Source organism: Lissotriton helveticus, chromosome 12 (genome assembly GCF_964261635.1).
Source record: "Lissotriton helveticus chromosome 12, aLisHel1.1, whole genome shotgun sequence".
Classification (NCBI taxonomy): Eukaryota; Metazoa; Chordata; class Amphibia; order Caudata; family Salamandridae; genus Lissotriton; species Lissotriton helveticus.
In genome coordinates, this window is record NC_136073.1 from 657283942 (window position 1) to 657303478 (window position 19537).

General features: G+C 46.5%; 19 non-coding genes across 19 annotated transcripts; all 19 read left to right on the forward strand.

Moving 5' to 3' along the window:
- Positions 1–443: 443 nt before the first annotated feature.
- Positions 444–558, forward strand: LOC144801433 (U5 spliceosomal RNA). The gene has a single exon (XR_013605242.1). It is a non-coding gene; the product is annotated as a U5 spliceosomal RNA (small nuclear RNA).
- Positions 559–1493: 935 nt separating this feature from the next.
- On the forward strand, positions 1494–1608 carry LOC144800064 (U5 spliceosomal RNA). The gene has a single exon (XR_013603983.1). It is a non-coding gene; the product is annotated as a U5 spliceosomal RNA (small nuclear RNA).
- Positions 1609–2543: 935 nt separating this feature from the next.
- On the forward strand, positions 2544–2658 carry LOC144801434 (U5 spliceosomal RNA). The gene has a single exon (XR_013605243.1). It is a non-coding gene; the product is annotated as a U5 spliceosomal RNA (small nuclear RNA).
- A 935-nt stretch (positions 2659–3593) lies between these two features.
- On the forward strand, positions 3594–3708 carry LOC144800907 (U5 spliceosomal RNA). Its single transcript, XR_013604787.1, has one exon. It is a non-coding gene; the product is annotated as a U5 spliceosomal RNA (small nuclear RNA).
- Positions 3709–4643: 935 nt separating this feature from the next.
- Positions 4644–4758, forward strand: LOC144801435 (U5 spliceosomal RNA). The gene has a single exon (XR_013605244.1). It is a non-coding gene; the product is annotated as a U5 spliceosomal RNA (small nuclear RNA).
- Positions 4759–5693: 935 nt separating this feature from the next.
- Positions 5694–5808, forward strand: LOC144801436 (U5 spliceosomal RNA). The gene has a single exon (XR_013605245.1). It is a non-coding gene; the product is annotated as a U5 spliceosomal RNA (small nuclear RNA).
- Positions 5809–6743: 935 nt separating this feature from the next.
- LOC144800529 (U5 spliceosomal RNA) lies at positions 6744–6858 on the forward strand. Its single transcript, XR_013604424.1, has one exon. It is a non-coding gene; the product is annotated as a U5 spliceosomal RNA (small nuclear RNA).
- A 935-nt stretch (positions 6859–7793) lies between these two features.
- Positions 7794–7908, forward strand: LOC144801437 (U5 spliceosomal RNA). The gene has a single exon (XR_013605246.1). It is a non-coding gene; the product is annotated as a U5 spliceosomal RNA (small nuclear RNA).
- Positions 7909–8843: 935 nt separating this feature from the next.
- Positions 8844–8958, forward strand: LOC144800541 (U5 spliceosomal RNA). Its single transcript, XR_013604436.1, has one exon. It is a non-coding gene; the product is annotated as a U5 spliceosomal RNA (small nuclear RNA).
- A 935-nt stretch (positions 8959–9893) lies between these two features.
- LOC144801438 (U5 spliceosomal RNA) lies at positions 9894–10008 on the forward strand. The gene has a single exon (XR_013605247.1). It is a non-coding gene; the product is annotated as a U5 spliceosomal RNA (small nuclear RNA).
- A 935-nt stretch (positions 10009–10943) lies between these two features.
- Positions 10944–11058, forward strand: LOC144800973 (U5 spliceosomal RNA). The gene has a single exon (XR_013604851.1). It is a non-coding gene; the product is annotated as a U5 spliceosomal RNA (small nuclear RNA).
- Positions 11059–11993: 935 nt separating this feature from the next.
- Positions 11994–12108, forward strand: LOC144801439 (U5 spliceosomal RNA). The gene has a single exon (XR_013605248.1). It is a non-coding gene; the product is annotated as a U5 spliceosomal RNA (small nuclear RNA).
- Positions 12109–13043: 935 nt separating this feature from the next.
- LOC144801440 (U5 spliceosomal RNA) lies at positions 13044–13158 on the forward strand. The gene has a single exon (XR_013605249.1). It is a non-coding gene; the product is annotated as a U5 spliceosomal RNA (small nuclear RNA).
- Positions 13159–14093: 935 nt separating this feature from the next.
- On the forward strand, positions 14094–14208 carry LOC144800552 (U5 spliceosomal RNA). The gene has a single exon (XR_013604447.1). It is a non-coding gene; the product is annotated as a U5 spliceosomal RNA (small nuclear RNA).
- Positions 14209–15143: 935 nt separating this feature from the next.
- On the forward strand, positions 15144–15258 carry LOC144801442 (U5 spliceosomal RNA). The gene has a single exon (XR_013605251.1). It is a non-coding gene; the product is annotated as a U5 spliceosomal RNA (small nuclear RNA).
- A 935-nt stretch (positions 15259–16193) lies between these two features.
- LOC144800564 (U5 spliceosomal RNA) lies at positions 16194–16308 on the forward strand. Its single transcript, XR_013604458.1, has one exon. It is a non-coding gene; the product is annotated as a U5 spliceosomal RNA (small nuclear RNA).
- A 935-nt stretch (positions 16309–17243) lies between these two features.
- LOC144801443 (U5 spliceosomal RNA) lies at positions 17244–17358 on the forward strand. Its single transcript, XR_013605252.1, has one exon. It is a non-coding gene; the product is annotated as a U5 spliceosomal RNA (small nuclear RNA).
- Positions 17359–18293: 935 nt separating this feature from the next.
- LOC144800974 (U5 spliceosomal RNA) lies at positions 18294–18408 on the forward strand. Its single transcript, XR_013604852.1, has one exon. It is a non-coding gene; the product is annotated as a U5 spliceosomal RNA (small nuclear RNA).
- Positions 18409–19343: 935 nt separating this feature from the next.
- Positions 19344–19458, forward strand: LOC144801444 (U5 spliceosomal RNA). The gene has a single exon (XR_013605253.1). It is a non-coding gene; the product is annotated as a U5 spliceosomal RNA (small nuclear RNA).
- Positions 19459–19537: the final 79 nt, after the last annotated feature.

Sequence of the window (19537 nt, forward strand, 5' to 3'; positions counted from 1 at the left end):
TCAGGTTTAATGAAAGTACATGCGAAAAAGGGACTTAAAGTGCATGGCTATGTGCAGAGCACAGTGGTGGCTCACAGCCTATCGATTGGAAGGATGGTGTGGAAAGCGTAAAATCGCTGGGGGACAAAAGTCCTACAGTGTCACTTCACCTAAAGCCTGATGCACGCTTCCCGTTCCCCTTGCCCAGCAGCCGCAACGCCTCCTAATGAGCTGAGGTGTGTACAGAAAAGAATTTGCATATTTCCAGACAGACGCATGGGAACTGTCCACCTTTTTGATTTTCTGTGCTTTGAGCAGAGACTCTGAAAATTGGGCCTGCTTCCCTCACTGGCCTGGTTCTTGTCCTCTTTCTTAGAGCCTAAAAATACCTCTCAGGTCCTCACCCTCGCAATGACGGGGTCTTTGATGTGGTGCCACTTACCCCCAGAGAGCCATATTCTAACTTACTCTGGTTTCTCTTCAAAACGAAAAAATCTTTCGCCTTTTACTAAAGATTTCCGTGGAGAGGAACATTTACGAGTTTATTCAATTTTTTTAAGCCTTACCACAGGTGAGGCTGTTTATCGTGTGTTTAAAAGAAAAGCATTAGAAATTGGTGAATATATCTGCGAGTTGTCTGCTGCTGTTTTTTGGGGACATGAGCTTAGGTGTTTTATTCCTGAACTCTCTGCTTGCTCATTTGCATCGACAGAGTGCAGGAGAGGTGCATCATGGGACAGAGCTTGTGCAGTGCATGAGATTGCTTTTCGTGACTATCTTGGAATTTCACGATAGCAGGCAGTATGTTTTCTCCTCTCTTAATATTCCTGCTGTCAGAGGCCAGACGTCACCCTCCTTTTTCAAGGTGGCACCTAGACTCACGCTGTGCTTTTCATAGGGCTTGCCCGTTATTTGTGCACGTTAGAGGTGCCCCATAGAGGTTGGCCAATCCTGAGTCGGTGCCCTGAGAGGGTGGCCAATCCTGAGTCAGATTCCTCTCAGGTACACTTGAAGCGGCACGCCAGTCCTGTTTCATGTGCCTCTAGCCTAGACAGATATATACTTCTATATTCAGGTTTAATGAAAGTACGTGCGAAAAAGGGACTTAAAGTGCATGGCTATGTGCAGAGCACAGTGGTGGCTCACAGCCTAACGATTGGAAGGATGGTGTGGAAAGCGTAAAATCGCTGGGGTACAAAAGTCCTACAGTGCCACTTCACCTAAAGCCTGATGCACGCTTCCCGTTCCCCTTGCCCAGCAGCCGCAACGCCTCCTAATGAGCTGAGGTGTGTACAGAAAAGAATTTGCATATTCCCAGACAGACGCATGGGAACTGTCCACCTTTTTGATTTTCTGTGCTTTGAGCAGAGACTCTGAAATTTGGGCCTGCTTCCCTCACCGGCCTGGTTCTTGTCCTCTTTCTTAGATTTTGAAAATACCTCTCAGGTCCTCACCCTCGCAATGACGGGTTCTTTGATGTGGTGCCACTTACCCCCAGAGAGCCATATTCTAACTTACTCTGGTTTCTCTTCAAAACGAAAAAATCTTTCGCCTTTTACTAAAGATTTCCGTGGAGAGGAACATTTACGAGTTTATTCAATTTTTTTAAGCCTTACCACCGGTGAGGCTGTTTATTTTGTGTTTAAAAGAAAAGCATTAGAAATTGGTGAATATATCTGCGAGTTGTCTGCTGCTGTTTTTTGGGGACATGAGCTTAGGTGTTTTATTCCTGAACTCTCTGCTTGCTCATTTGTATAGACAGAGTGCAGGAGAGGTGCATCATGGGAAAGAGCTTGTGCAGTGCATGAGATTGCTTTTCGTGACTATCTTGGAATTTTACGATAGCAGGCAGTATGTTTTCTCCTCTCTTAATATTCCTGCTGTCAGAGGCCAGACGTCACCCTCCTTTTTCAAGGTGGCACCTAGACTCACGCTGTGCTTTTCATAGGGCTTGCCCGTTATTTGTGCCCGTTAGAGGTGCCCCATAGAGGTTGGCCAATCCTGAGTCGGTGCCCTGAGAGGGTGGCCAATCCTGAGTCAGATTCCTCTCAGGTACACTTGAAGCGGCACGCCAGTCCTGTTTCATGTGCCTCTAGCCTAGACAGATATATACTTCTATATTCAGGTTTAATGAAAGTACGTGCGAAAAAGGGACTTAAAGTGCATGGCTATGTGCAGAGCACAGTGGTGGCTCACAGCCTATCGATTGGAAGGATGGTGTGGAAAGCTTAAAATCTCTGGGGGACAAAAGTCCTACAGTGTCACTTCACCTAAAGCCTGATGCACGCTTCCCGTTCCCCTTGCCCAGCAGCCGCAACGCCTCCTAATGAGCTGAGGTGTGTACAGAAAAGAATTTGCATATTTCCAGACAGACGCATGGGAACTGTCCACCTTTTTGATTTTCTGTGCTTTGAGCAGAGACTCTGAAAATTGGGCCTGCTTCCCTCACTGGCCTGGTTCTTGTCCTCTTTCTTAGAGCCTAAAAATACCTCTCAGGTCCTCACCCTCGCAATGACGGGGTCTTTGATGTGGTGCCACTTACCCCCAGAGAGCCATATTCTAACTTACTCTGGTTTCTCTTCAAAACGAAAAAATCTTTCGCCTTTTACTAAAGATTTCCGTGGAGAGGAACATTTACGAGTTTATTCAATTTTTTTAAGCCTTACCACAGGTGAGGCTGTTTATCGTGTGTTTAAAAGAAAAGCATTAGAAATTGGTGAATATATCTGCGAGTTGTCTGCTGCTGTTTTTTGGGGACATGAGCTTAGGTGTTTTATTCCTGAACTCTCTGCTTGCTCATTTGCATCGACAGAGTGCAGGAGAGGTGCATCATGGGACAGAGCTTGTGCAGTGCATGAGATTGCTTTTCGTGACTATCTTGGAATTTCACGATAGCAGGCAGTATGTTTTCTCCTCTCTTAATATTCCTGCTGTCAGAGGCCAGACGTCACCCTCCTTTTTCAAGGTGGCACCTAGACTCACGCTGTGCTTTTCATAGGGCTTGCCCGTTATTTGTGCACGTTAGAGGTGCCCCATAGAGGTTGGCCAATCCTGAGTCGGTGCCCTGAGAGGGTGGCCAATCCTGAGTCAGATTCCTCTCAGGTACACTTGAAGCGGCACGCCAGTCCTGTTTCATGTGCCTCTAGCCTAGACAGATATATACTTCTATATTCAGGTTTAATGAAAGTACGTGCGAAAAAGGGACTTAAAGTGCATGGCTATGTGCAGAGCACAGTGGTGGCTCACAGCCTAACGATTGGAAGGATGGTGTGGAAAGCGTAAAATCGCTGGGGTACAAAAGTCCTACAGTGCCACTTCACCTAAAGCCTGATGCACGCTTCCCGTTCCCCTTGCCCAGCAGCCGCAACGCCTCCTAATGAGCTGAGGTGTGTACAGAAAAGAATTTGCATATTCCCAGACAGACGCATGGGAACTGTCCATCTTTTTGATTTTCTGTGCTTTGAGCAGAGACTCTGAAAATTGGGCCTGCTTCCCTCACTGGCCTGGTTCTTGTCCTCTTTCTTAGATTTTGAAAATACCTCTCAGGTCCTCACCCTCGCAATGACGGGGTCTTTGATGTGGTGCCACTTACCCCCAGAGAGCCATATTCTAACTTACTCTGGTTTCTCTTCAAAATGAAAAAATCTTTCGCCTTTTACTAAAGATTGCCGTGGAGAGGAACATTTACGAGTTTATTCAATTTTTTTAAGCCTTACCACCGGTGAGGCTGTTTATCTTGTGTTTAAAAGAAAAGCATTAGAAATTGGTGAATATATCTGCGAGTTGTCTGCTGCTGTTTTTTGGGGACATGAGCTTAGGTGTTTTATTCCTGAACTCTCTGCTTGCTCATTTGCATAGACAGAGTGCAGGAGAGGTGCATCATGGGAAAGAGCTTGTGCAGTGCATGAGATTGCTTTTCGTGACTATCTTGGAATTTCACGATAGCAGGCAGTATGTTTTCTCCTCTCTTAATATTCCTGCTGTCAGAGGCCAGACGTCACCCTCCTTTTTCAAGGTGGCACCTAAACTCACGCTGTGCTTTTCATAGGGCTTGCCTGTTATTTGTGCACGTTAGAGGTGCCCCATAGAGGTTGGCCAATCCTGAGTCGGTGCCCTGAGAGGGTGGCCAATCCTGAGTCAGATTCCTCTCAGGTACACTTGAAGCGGCACGCCAGTCCTGTTTCATGTGCCTCTAGCCTAGACAGATATATACTTCCATATTCAGGTTTAATGAAAGTACGTGCGAAAAAGGGACTTAAAGTGCATGGCTATGTGCAGAGCACAGTGGTGGCTCACAGCCTAACGATTGGAAGGATGGTGTGGAAAGCGTAAAATCGCTGGGGGACAAAAGTCCTACAGTGCCACTTCACCTAAAGCCTGATGCACGCTTCCCGTTCCCCTTGCCCAGCAGCCGCAACGCCTCCTAATGAGCTGAGGTGTGTACAGAAAAGAATTTGCATATTCCCAGACAGACGCATGGGAACTGTCCACCTTTTTGATTTTCTGTGCTTTGAGCAGAGACTCTGAAATTTGGGCCTGCTTCCCTCACTGGCCTGGTTCTTGTCCTCTTTCTTAGAGCCTAAAAATACCTCTCAGGTCCTCACCCTCGCAATGACGGGGTCTTTGATGTGGTGCCACTTACCCCCAGAGAGCCATATTCTAACTTACTCTGGTTTCTCTTCAAAACGAAAAAATCTTTCGCCTTTTACTAAAGATTTCCGTGGAGAGGAACATTTACGAGTTTATTCAATTTTTTTAAGCCTTACCACAGGTGAGGCTGTTTATCGTGTGTTTAAAAGAAAAGCATTAGAAATTGGTGAATATATCTGCGAGTTGTCTGCTGCTGTTTTTTGGGGACATGAGCTTAGGTGTTTTATTCCTGAACTCTCTGCTTGCTCATTTGCATTGACAGAGTGCAGGAGAGGTGCATCATGGGAAAGAGCTTGTGCAGTGCATGAGATTGCTTTTCGTGACTATCTTGGAATTTCACGATAGCAGGCAGTATGTTTTCTCCTCTCTTAATATTCCTGCTGTCAGAGGCCAGACGTCACCCTCCTTTTTCAAGGTGGCACCTAGACTCACGCTGTGCTTTTCATAGGGCTTGCCCGTTATTTGTGCACGTTAGAGGTGCCCCATAGAGGTTGGCCAATCCTGAGTCGGTGCCCTGAGAGGGTGGCCAATCCTGAGTCAGATTCCTCTCAGGTACACTTGAAGCGGCACGCCAGTCCTGTTTCATGTGCCTCTAGCCTAGACAGATATATACTTCTATATTCAGGTTTAATGAAAGTACGTGCGAAAAAGGGACTTAAAGTGCATGGCTATGTGCAGAGCACAGTGGTGGCTCACAGCCTATCGATTGGAAGGATGGTGTGGAAAGCGTAAAATCGCTGGGGGACAAAAGTCCTACAGTGTCACTTCACCTAAAGCCTGATGCACGCTTCCCGTTCCCCTTGCCCAGCAGCCGCAACGCCTCCTAATGAGCTGAGGTGTGTACAGAAAAGAATTTGCATATTTCCAGACAGACGCATGGGAACTGTCCACCTTTTTGATTTTCTGTGCTTTGAGCAGAGACTCTGAAAATTGGGCCTGCTTCCCTCACTGGCCTGGTTCTTGTCCTCTTTCTTAGAGCCTAAAAATACCTCTCAGGTCCTCACCCTCGCAATGACGGGGTCTTTGATGTGGTGCCACTTACCCCCAGAGAGCCATATTCTAACTTACTCTGGTTTCTCTTCAAAACGAAAAAATCTTTCGCCTTTTACTAAAGATTTCCGTGGAGAGGAACATTTACGAGTTTATTCAATTTTTTTAAGCCTTACCACAGGTGAGGCTGTTTATCGTGTGTTTAAAAGAAAAGCATTAAAAATTGGTGAATATATCTGCGAGTTGTCTGCTGCTGTTTTTTGGGGACATGAGCTTAGGTGTTTTATTCCTGAACTCTCTGCTTGCTCATTTGCATCGACAGAGTGCAGGAGAGGTGCATCATGGGACAGAGCTTGTGCAGTGCATGAGATTGCTTTTCGTGACTATCTTGGAATTTCACGATAGCAGGCAGTATGTTTTCTCCTCTCTTAATATTCCTGCTGTCAGAGGCCAGACGTCACCCTCCTTTTTCAAGGTGGCACCTAGACTCACGCTGTGCTTTTCATAGGGCTTGCCCGTTATTTGTGCACGTTAGAGGTGCCCCATAGAGGTTGGCCAATCCTGAGTCGGTGCCCTGAGAGGGTGGCCAATCCTGAGTCAGATTCCTCTCAGGTACACTTGAAGCGGCACGCCAGTCCTGTTTCATGTGCCTCTAGCCTAGACAGATATATACTTCTATATTCAGGTTTAATGAAAGTACGTGCGAAAAAGGGACTTAAAGTGCATGGCTATGTGCAGAGCACAGTGGTGGCTCACAGCCTAACGATTGGAAGGATGGTGTGGAAAGCGTAAAATCGCTGGGGTACAAAAGTCCTACAGTGCCACTTCACCTAAAGCCTGATGCACGCTTCCCGTTCCCCTTGCCCAGCAGCCGCAACGCCTCCTAATGAGCTGAGGTGTGTACAGAAAAGAATTTGCATATTCCCAGACAGACGCATGGGAACTGTCCACCTTTTTGATTTTCTGTGCTTTGAGCAGAGACTCTGAAATTTGGGCCTGCTTCCCTCACCGGCCTGGTTCTTGTCCTCTTTCTTAGATTTTGAAAATACCTCTCAGGTCCTCACCCTCGCAATGACGGGGTCTTTGATGTGGTGCCACTTACCCCCAGAGAGCCATATTCTAACTTACTCTGGTTTCTCTTCAAAACGAAAAAATCTTTCGCCTTTTACTAAAGATTTCCGTGGAGAGGAACATTTATGAGTTTATTCAATTTTTTTAAGCCTTACCACCGGTGAGGCTGTTTATTTTGTGTTTAAAAGAAAAGCATTAGAAATTGGTGAATATATCTGCGAGTTGTCTGCTGCTGTTTTTTGGGGACATGAGCTTAGGTGTTTTATTCCTGAACTCTCTGCTTGCTCATTTGCATAGACAGAGTGCAGGAGAGGTGCATCATGGGAAAGAGCTTGTGCAGTGCATGAGATTGCTTTTCGTGACTATCTTGGAATTTCACGATAGCAGGCAGTATGTTTTCTCCTCTCTTAATATTCCTGCTGTCAGAGGCCAGACGTCACCCTCCTTTTTCAAGGTGGCACCTAGACTCACGCTGTGCTTTTCATAGGGCTTGCCTGTTATTTGTGCACGTTAGAGGTGCCCCATAGAGGTTGGCCAATCCTGAGTCGGTGCCCTGAGAGGGTGGCCAATCCTGAGTCAGATTCCTCTCAGGTACACTTGAAGCGGCACGCCAGTCCTGTTTCATGTGCCTCTAGCCTAGACAGATATATACTTCCATATTCAGGTTTAATGAAAGTACGTGCGAAAAAGGGACTTAAAGTGCATGGCTATGTGCAGAGCACAGTGGTGGCTCACAGCCTAACGATTGGAAGGATGGTGTGGAAAGCGTAAAATCGCTGGGGGACAAAAGTCCTACAGTGTCACTTCACCTAAAGCCTGATGCACGCTTCCCGTTCCCCTTGCCCAGCAGCCGCAACGCCTCCTAATGAGCTGAGGTGTGTACAGAAAAGAATTTGCATATTTCCAGACAGACGCATGGGAACTGTCCACCTTTTTGATTTTCTGTGCTTTGAGCAGAGACTCTGAAAATTGGGCCTGCTTCCCTCACTGGCCTGGTTCTTGTCCTCTTTCTTAGAGCCTAAAAATACCTCTCAGGTCCTCACCCTCGCAATGACGGGGTCTTTGATGTGGTGCCACTTACCCCCAGAGAGCCATATTCTAACTTACTCTGGTTTCTCTTCAAAACGAAAAAATCTTTCGCCTTTTACTAAAGATTTCCGTGGAGAGGAACATTTACGAGTTTATTCAATTTTTTTAAGCCTTACCACAGGTGAGGCTGTTTATCGTGTGTTTAAAAGAAAAGCATTAAAAATTGGTGAATATATCTGCGAGTTGTCTGCTGCTGTTTTTTGGGGACATGAGCTTAGGTGTTTTATTCCTGAACTCTCTGCTTGCTCATTTGCATCGACAGAGTGCAGGAGAGGTGCATCATGGGACAGAGCTTGTGCAGTGCATGAGATTGCTTTTCGTGACTATCTTGGAATTTCACGATAGCAGGCAGTATGTTTTCTCCTCTCTTAATATTCCTGCTGTCAGAGGCCAGACGTCACCCTCCTTTTTCAAGGTGGCACCTAGACTCACGCTGTGCTTTTCATAGGGCTTGCCCGTTATTTGTGCACGTTAGAGGTGCCCCATAGAGGTTGGCCAATCCTGAGTCGGTGCCCTGAGAGGGTGGCCAATCCTGAGTCAGATTCCTCTCAGGTACACTTGAAGCGGCACGCCAGTCCTGTTTCATGTGCCTCTAGCCTAGACAGATATATACTTCTATATTCAGGTTTAATGAAAGTACGTGCGAAAAAGGGACTTAAAGTGCATGGCTATGTGCAGAGCACAGTGGTGGCTCACAGCCTAACGATTGGAAGGATGGTGTGGAAAGCGTAAAATCGCTGGGGTACAAAAGTCCTACAGTGCCACTTCACCTAAAGCCTGATGCACGCTTCCCGTTCCCCTTGCCCAGCAGCCGCAACGCCTCCTAATGAGCTGAGGTGTGTACAGAAAAGAATTTGCATATTCCCAGACAGACGCATGGGAACTGTCCACCTTTTTGATTTTCTGTGCTTTGAGCAGAGACTCTGAAATTTGGGCCTGCTTCCCTCACCGGCCTGGTTCTTGTCCTCTTTCTTAGATTTTGAAAATACCTCTCAGGTCCTCACCCTCGCAATGACGGGGTCTTTGATGTGGTGCCACTTACCCCCAGAGAGCCATATTCTAACTTACTCTGGTTTCTCTTCAAAACGAAAAAATCTTTCGCCTTTTACTAAAGATTTCCGTGGAGAGGAACATTTATGAGTTTATTCAATTTTTTTAAGCCTTACCACCGGTGAGGCTGTTTATTTTGTGTTTAAAAGAAAAGCATTAGAAATTGGTGAATATATCTGCGAGTTGTCTGCTGCTGTTTTTTGGGGACATGAGCTTAGGTGTTTTATTCCTGAACTCTCTGCTTGCTCATTTGCATAGACAGAGTGCAGGAGAGGTGCATCATGGGAAAGAGCTTGTGCAGTGCATGAGATTGCTTTTCGTGACTATCTTGGAATTTCACGATAGCAGGCAGTATGTTTTCTCCTCTCTTAATATTCCTGCTGTCAGAGGCCAGACGTCACCCTCCTTTTTCAAGGTGGCACCTAGACTCACGCTGTGCTTTTCATAGGGCTTGCCTGTTATTTGTGCACGTTAGAGGTGCCCCATAGAGGTTGGCCAATCCTGAGTCGGTGCCCTGAGAGGGTGGCCAATCCTGAGTCAGATTCCTCTCAGGTACACTTGAAGCGGCACGCCAGTCCTGTTTCATGTGCCTCTAGCCTAGACAGATATATACTTCCATATTCAGGTTTAATGAAAGTACGTGCGAAAAAGGGACTTAAAGTGCATGGCTATGTGCAGAGCACAGTGGTGGCTCACAGCCTAACGATTGGAAGGATGGTGTGGAAAGCGTAAAATCGCTGGGGGACAAAAGTCCTACAGTGTCACTTCACCTAAAGCCTGATGCACGCTTCCCGTTCCCCTTGCCCAGCAGCCGCAACGCCTCCTAATGAGCTGAGGTGTGTACAGAAAAGAATTTGCATATTTCCAGACAGACGCATGGGAACTGTCCACCTTTTTGATTTTCTGTGCTTTGAGCAGAGACTCTGAAAATTGGGCCTGCTTCCCTCACTGGCCTGGTTCTTGTCCTCTTTCTTAGAGCCTAAAAATACCTCTCAGGTCCTCACCCTCGCAATGACGGGGTCTTTGATGTGGTGCCACTTACCCCCAGAGAGCCATATTCTAACTTACTCTGGTTTCTCTTCAAAACGAAAAAATCTTTCGCCTTTTACTAAAGATTTCCGTGGAGAGGAACATTTACGAGTTTATTCAATTTTTTTAAGCCTTACCACAGGTGAGGCTGTTTATCGTGTGTTTAAAAGAAAAGCATTAGAAATTGGTGAATATATCTGCGAGTTGTCTGCTGCTGTTTTTTGGGGACATGAGCTTAGGTGTTTTATTCCTGAACTCTCTGCTTGCTCATTTGCATCGACAGAGTGCAGGAGAGGTGCATCATGGGACAGAGCTTGTGCAGTGCATGAGATTGCTTTTCGTGACTATCTTGGAATTTCACGATAGCAGGCAGTATGTTTTCTCCTCTCTTAATATTCCTGCTGTCAGAGGCCAGACGTCACCCTCCTTTTTCAAGGTGGCACCTAGACTCACGCTGTGCTTTTCATAGGGCTTGCCCGTTATTTGTGCACGTTAGAGGTGCCCCATAGAGGTTGGCCAATCCTGAGTCGGTGCCCTGAGAGGGTGGCCAATCCTGAGTCAGATTCCTCTCAGGTACACTTGAAGCGGCACGCCAGTCCTGTTTCATGTGCCTCTAGCCTAGACAGATATATACTTCTATATTCAGGTTTAATGAAAGTACGTGCGAAAAAGGGACTTAAAGTGCATGGCTATGTGCAGAGCACAGTGGTGGCTCACAGCCTAACGATTGGAAGGATGGTGTGGAAAGCGTAAAATCGCTGGGGTACAAAAGTCCTACAGTGCCACTTCACCTAAAGCCTGATGCACGCTTCCCGTTCCCCTTGCCCAGCAGCCGCAACGCCTCCTAATGAGCTGAGGTGTGTACAGAAAAGAATTTGCATATTCCCAGACAGACGCATGGGAACTGTCCACCTTTTTTATTTTCTGTGCTTTGAGCAGAGACTCTGAAAATTGGGCCTGCTTCCCTCACTGGCCTGGTTCTTGTCCTCTTTCTTAGATTTTGAAAATACCTCTCAGGTCCTCACCCTCGCAATGACGGGGTCTTTGATGTGGTGCCACTTACCCCCAGAGAGCCATATTCTAACTTACTCTGGTTTCTCTTCAAAACAAAAAAATCTTTCGCCTTTTACTAAAGATTGCCGTGGAGAGGAACATTTACGAGTTTATTCAATTTTTTTAAGCCTTTCCACCGGTGAGGCTGTTTATCTTGTGTTTAAAAGAAAAGCATTAGAAATTGGTGAATATATCTGCGAGTTGTCTGCTGCTGTTTTTTGGGGACATGAGCTTAGGTGTTTTATTCCTGAACTCTCTGCTTGCTCATTTGCATAGACAGAGTGCAAGAGAGGTGCATCATGGGAAAGAGCTTGTGCAGTGCATGAGATTGCTTTTCGTGACTATCTTGGAATTTCACGATAGCAGGCAGTATGTTTTCTCCTCTCTTAATATTCCTGCTGTCAGAGGCCAGACGTCACCCTCCTTTTTCAAGGTGGCACCTAAACTCACGCTGTGCTTTTCATAGGGCTTGCCTGTTATTTGTGCACGTTAGAGGTGCCCCATAGAGGTTGGCCAATCCTGAGTCGGTGCCCTGAGAGGGTGGCCAATCCTGAGTCAGATTCCTCTCAGGTACACTTGAAGCGGCACGCCAGTCCTGTTTCATGTGCCTCTAGCCTAGACAGATATATACTTCCATATTCAGGTTTAATGAAAGTACGTGCGAAAAAGGGACTTAAAGTGCATGGCTATGTGCAGAGCACAGTGGTGGCTCACAGCCTAACGATTGGAAGGATGGTGTGGAAAGCGTAAAATCGCTGGGGGACAAAAGTCCTACAGTGCCACTTCACCTAAAGCCTGATGCACGCTTCCCGTTCCCCTTGCCCAGCAGCCGCAACGCCTCCTAATGAGCTGAGGTGTGTACAGAAAAGAATTTGCATATTCCCAGACAGACGCATGGGAACTGTCCACCTTTTTGATTTTCTGTGCTTTGAGCAGAGACTCTGAAATTTGGGCCTGCTTCCCTCACTGGCCTGGTTCTTGTCCTCTTTCTTAGAGCCTAAAAATACCTCTCAGGTCCTCACCCTCGCAATGACGGGGTCTTTGATGTGGTGCCACTTACCCCCAGAGAGCCATATTCTAACTTACTCTGGTTTCTCTTCAAAACGAAAAAATCTTTCGCCTTTTACTAAAGATTTCCGTGGAGAGGAACATTTACGAGTTTATTCAATTTTTTTAAGCCTTACCACAGGTGAGGCTGTTTATCGTGTGTTTAAAAGAAAAGCATTAGAAATTGGTGAATATATCTGCGAGTTGTCTGCTGCTGTTTTTTGGGGACATGAGCTTAGGTGTTTTATTCCTGAACTCTCTGCTTGCTCATTTGCATTGACAGAGTGCAGGAGAGGTGCATCATGGGAAAGAGCTTGTGCAGTGCATGAGATTGCTTTTCGTGACTATCTTGGAATTTCACGATAGCAGGCAGTATGTTTTCTCCTCTCTTAATATTCCTGCTGTCAGAGGCCAGACGTCACCCTCCTTTTTCAAGGTGGCACCTAGACTCACGCTGTGCTTTTCATAGGGCTTGCCCGTTATTTGTGCACGTTAGAGGTGCCCCATAGAGGTTGGCCAATCCTGAGTCGGTGCCCTGAGAGGGTGGCCAATCCTGAGTCAGATTCCTCTCAGGTACACTTGAAGCGGCACGCCAGTCCTGTTTCATGTGCCTCTAGCCTAGACAGATATATACTTCTATATTCAGGTTTAATGAAAGTACGTGCGAAAAAGGGACTTAAAGTGCATGGCTATGTGCAGAGCACAGTGGTGGCTCACAGCCTATCGATTGGAAGGATGGTGTGGAAAGCGTAAAATCGCTGGGGGACAAAAGTCCTACAGTGTCACTTCACCTAAAGCCTGATGCACGCTTCCCGTTCCCCTTGCCCAGCAGCCGCAACGCCTCCTAATGAGCTGAGGTGTGTACAGAAAAGAATTTGCATATTTCCAGACAGACGCATGGGAACTGTCCACCTTTTTGATTTTCTGTGCTTTGAGCAGAGACTCTGAAAATTGGGCCTGCTTCCCTCACTGGCCTGGTTCTTGTCCTCTTTCTTAGAGCCTAAAAATACCTCTCAGGTCCTCACCCTCGCAATGACGGGGTCTTTGATGTGGTGCCACTTACCCCCAGAGAGCCATATTCTAACTTACTCTGGTTTCTCTTCAAAACGAAAAAATCTTTCGCCTTTTACTAAAGATTTCCGTGGAGAGGAACATTTACGAGTTTATTCAATTTTTTTAAGCCTTACCACAGGTGAGGCTGTTTATCGTGTGTTTAAAAGAAAAGCATTAAAAATTGGTGAATATATCTGCGAGTTGTCTGCTGCTGTTTTTTGGGGACATGAGCTTAGGTGTTTTATTCCTGAACTCTCTGCTTGCTCATTTGCATCGACAGAGTGCAGGAGAGGTGCATCATGGGACAGAGCTTGTGCAGTGCATGAGATTGCTTTTCGTGACTATCTTGGAATTTCACGATAGCAGGAAGTATGTTTTCTCCTCTCTTAATATTCCTGCTGTCAGAGGCCAGACGTCACCCTCCTTTTTCAAGGTGGCACCTAGACTCACGCTGTGCTTTTCATAGGGCTTGCCCGTTATTTGTGCACGTTAGAGGTGCCCCATAGAGGTTGGCCAATCCTGAGTCGGTGCCCTGAGAGGGTGGCCAATCCTGAGTCAGATTCCTCTCAGGTACACTTGAAGCGGCACGCCAGTCCTGTTTCATGTGCCTCTAGCCTAGACAGATATATACTTCTATATTCAGGTTTAATGAAAGTACGTGCGAAAAAGGGACTTAAAGTGCATGGCTATGTGCAGAGCACAGTGGTGGCTCACAGCCTAACGATTGGAAGGATGGTGTGGAAAGCGTAAAATCGCTGGGGTACAAAAGTCCTACAGTGCCACTTCACCTAAAGCCTGATGCACGCTTCCCGTTCCCCTTGCCCAGCAGCCGCAACGCCTCCTAATGAGCTGAGGTGTGTACAGAAAAGAATTTGCATATTCCCAGACAGACGCATGGGAACTGTCCACCTTTTTGATTTTCTGTGCTTTGAGCAGAGACTCTGAAATTTGGGCCTGCTTCCCTCACCGGCCTGGTTCTTGTCCTCTTTCTTAGATTTTGAAAATACCTCTCAGGTCCTCACCCTCGCAATGACGGGGTCTTTGATGTGGTGCCACTTACCCCCAGAGAGCCATATTCTAACTTACTCTGGTTTCTCTTCAAAACGAAAAAATCTTTCGCCTTTTACTAAAGATTTCCGTGGAGAGGAACATTTATGAGTTTATTCAATTTTTTTAAGCCTTACCACCGGTGAGGCTGTTTATTTTGTGTTTAAAAGAAAAGCATTAGAAATTGGTGAATATATCTGCGAGTTGTCTGCTGCTGTTTTTTGGGGACATGAGCTTAGGTGTTTTATTCCTGAACTCTCTGCTTGCTCATTTGCATAGACAGAGTGCAGGAGAGGTGCATCATGGGAAAGAGCTTGTGCAGTGCATGAGATTGCTTTTCGTGACTATCTTGGAATTTCACGATAGCAGGCAGTATGTTTTCTCCTCTCTTAATATTCCTGCTGTCAGAGGCCAGACGTCACCCTCCTTTTTCAAGGTGGCACCTAGACTCACGCTGTGCTTTTCATAGGGCTTGCCTGTTATTTGTGCACGTTAGAGGTGCCCCATAGAGGTTGGCCAATCCTGAGTCGGTGCCCTGAGAGGGTGGCCAATCCTGAGTCAGATTCCTCTCAGGTACACTTGAAGCGGCACGCCAGTCCTGTTTCATGTGCCTCTAGCCTAGACAGATATATACTTCCATATTCAGGTTTAATGAAAGTACGTGCGAAAAAGGGACTTAAAGTGCATGGCTATGTGCAGAGCACAGTGGTGGCTCACAGCCTAACGATTGGAAGGATGGTGTGGAAAGCGTAAAATCGCTGGGGGACAAAAGTCCTACAGTGTCACTTCACCTAAAGCCTGATGCACGCTTCCCGTTCCCCTTGCCCAGCAGCCGCAACGCCTCCTAATGAGCTGAGGTGTGTACAGAAAAGAATTTGCATATTTCCAGACAGACGCATGGGAACTGTCCACCTTTTTGATTTTCTGTGCTTTGAGCAGAGACTCTGAAAATTGGGCCTGCTTCCCTCACTGGCCTGGTTCTTGTCCTCTTTCTTAGAGCCTAAAAATACCTCTCAGGTCCTCACCCTCGCAATGACGGGGTCTTTGATGTGGTGCCACTTACCCCCAGAGAGCCATATTCTAACTTACTCTGGTTTCTCTTCAAAACGAAAAAATCTTTCGCCTTTTACTAAAGATTTCCGTGGAGAGGAACATTTACGAGTTTATTCAATTTTTTTAAGCCTTACCACAGGTGAGGCTGTTTATCGTGTGTTTAAAAGAAAAGCATTAAAAATTGGTGAATATATCTGCGAGTTGTCTGCTGCTGTTTTTTGGGGACATGAGCTTAGGTGTTTTATTCCTGAACTCTCTGCTTGCTCATTTGCATCGACAGAGTGCAGGAGAGGTGCATCATGGGACAGAGCTTGTGCAGTGCATGAGATTGCTTTTCGTGACTATCTTGGAATTTCACGATAGCAGGCAGTATGTTTTCTCCTCTCTTAATATTCCTGCTGTCAGAGGCCAGACGTCACCCTCCTTTTTCAAGGTGGCACCTAGACTCACGCTGTGCTTTTCATAGGGCTTGCCCGTTATTTGTGCACGTTAGAGGTGCCCCATAGAGGTTGGCCAATCCTGAGTCGGTGCCCTGAGAGGGTGGCCAATCCTGAGTCAGATTCCTCTCAGGTACACTTGAAGCGGCACGCCAGTCCTGTTTCATGTGCCTCTAGCCTAGACAGATATATACTTCTATATTCAGGTTTAATGAAAGTACGTGCGAAAAAGGGACTTAAAGTGCATGGCTATGTGCAGAGCACAGTGGTGGCTCACAGCCTAACGATTGGAAGGATGGTGTGGAAAGCGTAAAATCGCTGGGGTACAAAAGTCCTACAGTGCCACTTCACCTAAAGCCTGATGCACGCTTCCCGTTCCCCTTGCCCAGCAGCCGCAACGCCTCCTAATGAGCTGAGGTGTGTACAGAAAAGAATTTGCATATTCCCAGACAGACGCATGGGAACTGTCCACCTTTTTGATTTTCTGTGCTTTGAGCAGAGACTCTGAAATTTGGGCCTGCTTCCCTCACCGGCCTGGTTCTTGTCCTCTTTCTTAGATTTTGAAAATACCTCTCAGGTCCTCACCCTCGCAATGACGGGGTCTTTGATGTGGTGCCACTTACCCCCAGAGAGCCATATTCTAACTTACTCTGGTTTCTCTTCAAAACGAAAAAATCTTTCGCCTTTTACTAAAGATTTCCGTGGAGAGGAACATTTATGAGTTTATTCAATTTTTTTAAGCCTTACCACCGGTGAGGCTGTTTATTTTGTGTTTAAAAGAAAAGCATTAGAAATTGGTGAATATATCTGCGAGTTGTCTGCTGCTGTTTTTTGGGGACATGAGCTTAGGTGTTTTATTCCTGAACTCTCTGCTTGCTCATTTGCATAGACAGAGTGCAGGAGAGGTGCATCATGGGAAAGAGCTTGTGCAGTGCATGAGATTGCTTTTCGTGACTATCTTGGAATTTCACGATAGCAGGCAGTATGTTTTCTCCTCTCTTAATATTCCTGCTGTCAGAGGCCAGACGTCACCCTCCTTTTTCAAGGTGGCACCTAGACTCACGCTGTGCTTTTCATAGGGCTTGCCTGTTATTTGTGCACGTTAGAGGTGCCCCATAGAGGTTGGCCAATCCTGAGTCGGTGCCCTGAGAGGGTGGCCAATCCTGAGTCAGATTCCTCTCAGGTACACTTGAAGCGGCACGCCAGTCCTGTTTCATGTGCCTCTAGCCTAGACAGATATATACTTCCATATTCAGGTTTAATGAAAGTACGTGCGAAAAAGGGACTTAAAGTGCATGGCTATGTGCAGAGCACAGTGGTGGCTCACAGCCTAACGATTGGAAGGATGGTGTGGAAAGCGTAAAATCGCTGGGGGACAAAAGTCCTACAGTGTCACTTCACCTAAAGCCTGATGCACGCTTCCCGTTCCCCTTGCCCAGCAGCCGCAACGCCTCCTAATGAGCTGAGGTGTGTACAGAAAAGAATTTGCATATTTCCAGACAGACGCATGGGAACTGTCCACCTTTTTGATTTTCTGTGCTTTGAGCAGAGACTCTGAAAATTGGGCCTGCTTCCCTCACTGGCCTGGTTCTTGTCCTCTTTCTTAGAGCCTAAAAATACCTCTCAGGTCCTCACCCTCGCAATGACGGGGTCTTTGATGTGGTGCCACTTACCCCCAGAGAGCCATATTCTAACTTACTCTGGTTTCTCTTCAAAACGAAAAAATCTTTCGCCTTTTACTAAAGATTTCCGTGGAGAGGAACATTTACGAGTTTATTCAATTTTTTTAAGCCTTACCACAGGTGAGGCTGTTTATCGTGTGTTTAAAAGAAAAGCATTAGAAATTGGTGAATATATCTGCGAGTTGTCTGCTGCTGTTTTTTGGGGACATGAGCTTAGGTGTTTTATTCCTGAACTCTCTGCTTGCTCATTTGCATCGACAGAGTGCAGGAGAGGTGCATCATGGGACAGAGCTTGTGCAGTGCATGAGATTGCTTTTCGTGACTATCTTGGAATTTCACGATAGCAGGCAGTATGTTTTCTCCTCTCTTAATATTCCTGCTGTCAGAGGCCAGACGTCACCCTCCTTTTTCAAGGTGGCACCTAGACTCACGCTGTGCTTTTCATAGGGCTTGCCCGTTATTTGTGCACGTTAGAGGTGCCCCATAGAGGTTGGCCAATCCTGAGTCGGTGCCCTGAGAGGGTGGCCAATCCTGAGTCAGATTCCTCTCAGGTACACTTGAAGCGGCACGCCAGTCCTGTTTCATGTGCCTCTAGCCTAGACAGATATATACTTCTATATTCAGGTTTAATGAAAGTACGTGCGAAAAAGGGACTTAAAGTGCATGGCTATGTGCAGAGCACAGTGGTGGCTCACAGCCTAACGATTGGAAGGATGGTGTGGAAAGCGTAAAATCGCTGGGGTACAAAAGTCCTACAGTGCCACTTCACCTAAAGCCTGATGCACGCTTCCCGTTCCCCTTGCCCAGCAGCCGCAACGCCTCCTAATGAGCTGAGGTGTGTACAGAAAAGAATTTGCATATTCCCAGACAGACGCATGGGAACTGTCCACCTTTTTTATTTTCTGTGCTTTGAGCAGAGACTCTGAAAATTGGGCCTGCTTCCCTCACTGGCCTGGTTCTTGTCCTCTTTCTTAGATTTTGAAAATACCTCTCAGGTCCTCACCCTCGCAATGACGGGGTCTTTGATGTGGTGCCACTTACCCCCAGAGAGCCATATTCTAACTTACTCTGGTTTCTCTTCAAAACAAAAAAATCTTTCGCCTTTTACTAAAGATTGCCGTGGAGAGGAACATTTACGAGTTTATTCAATTTTTTTAAGCCTTTCCACCGGTGAGGCTGTTTATCTTGTGTTTAAAAGAAAAGCATTCGAAATTGGTGAATATATCTGCGAGTTGTCTGCTGCTGTTTTTTGGGGACATGAGCTTAGGTGTTTTATTCCTGAACTCTCTGCTTGCTCATTTGCATAGACAGAGTGCAGGAGAGGTGCATCATGGGAAAGAGCTTGTGCAGTGCATGAGATTGCTTTTCGTGACTATCTTGGAATTTCACGATAGCAGGCAGTATGTTTTCTCCTCTCTTAATATTCCTGCTGTCAGAGGCCAGACGTCACCCTCCTTTTTCAAGGTGGCACCTAAACTCACGCTGTGCTTTTCATAGGGCTTGCCTGTTATTTGTGCACGTTAGAGGTGCCCCATAGAGGTTGGCCAATCCTGAGTCGGTGCCCTGAGAGGGTGGCCAATCCTGAGTCAGATTCCTCTCAGGTACACTTGAAGCGGCACGCCAGTCCTGTTTCATGTGCCTCTAGCCTAGACAGATATATACTTCCATATTCAGGTTTAATGAAAGTACGTGCGAAAAAGGGACTTAAAGTGCATGGCTATGTGCAGAGCACAGTGGTGGCTCACAGCCTAACGATTGGAAGGATGGTGTGGAAAGCGTAAAATCGCTGGGGGACAAAAGTCCTACAGTGCCACTTCACCTAAAGCCTGATGCACGCTTCCCGTTCCCCTTGCCCAGCAGCCGCAACGCCTCCTAATGAGCTGAGGTGTGTACAGAAAAGAATTTGCATATTCCCAGACAGACGCATGGGAACTGTCCACCTTTTTGATTTTCTGTGCTTTGAGCAGAGACTCTGAAATTTGGGCCTGCTTCCCTCACTGGCCTGGTTCTTGTCCTCTTTCTTAGAGCCTAAAAATACCTCTCAGGTCCTCACCCTCGCAATGACGGGGTCTTTGATGTGGTGCCACTTACCCCCAGAGAGCCATATTCTAACTTACTCTGGTTTCTCTTCAAAACGAAAAAATCTTTCGCCTTTTACTAAAGATTTCCGTGGAGAGGAACATTTACGAGTTTATTCAATTTTTTTAAGCCTTACCACAGGTGAGGCTGTTTATCGTGTGTTTAAAAGAAAAGCATTAGAAATTGGTGAATATATCTGCGAGTTGTCTGCTGCTGTTTTTTGGGGAC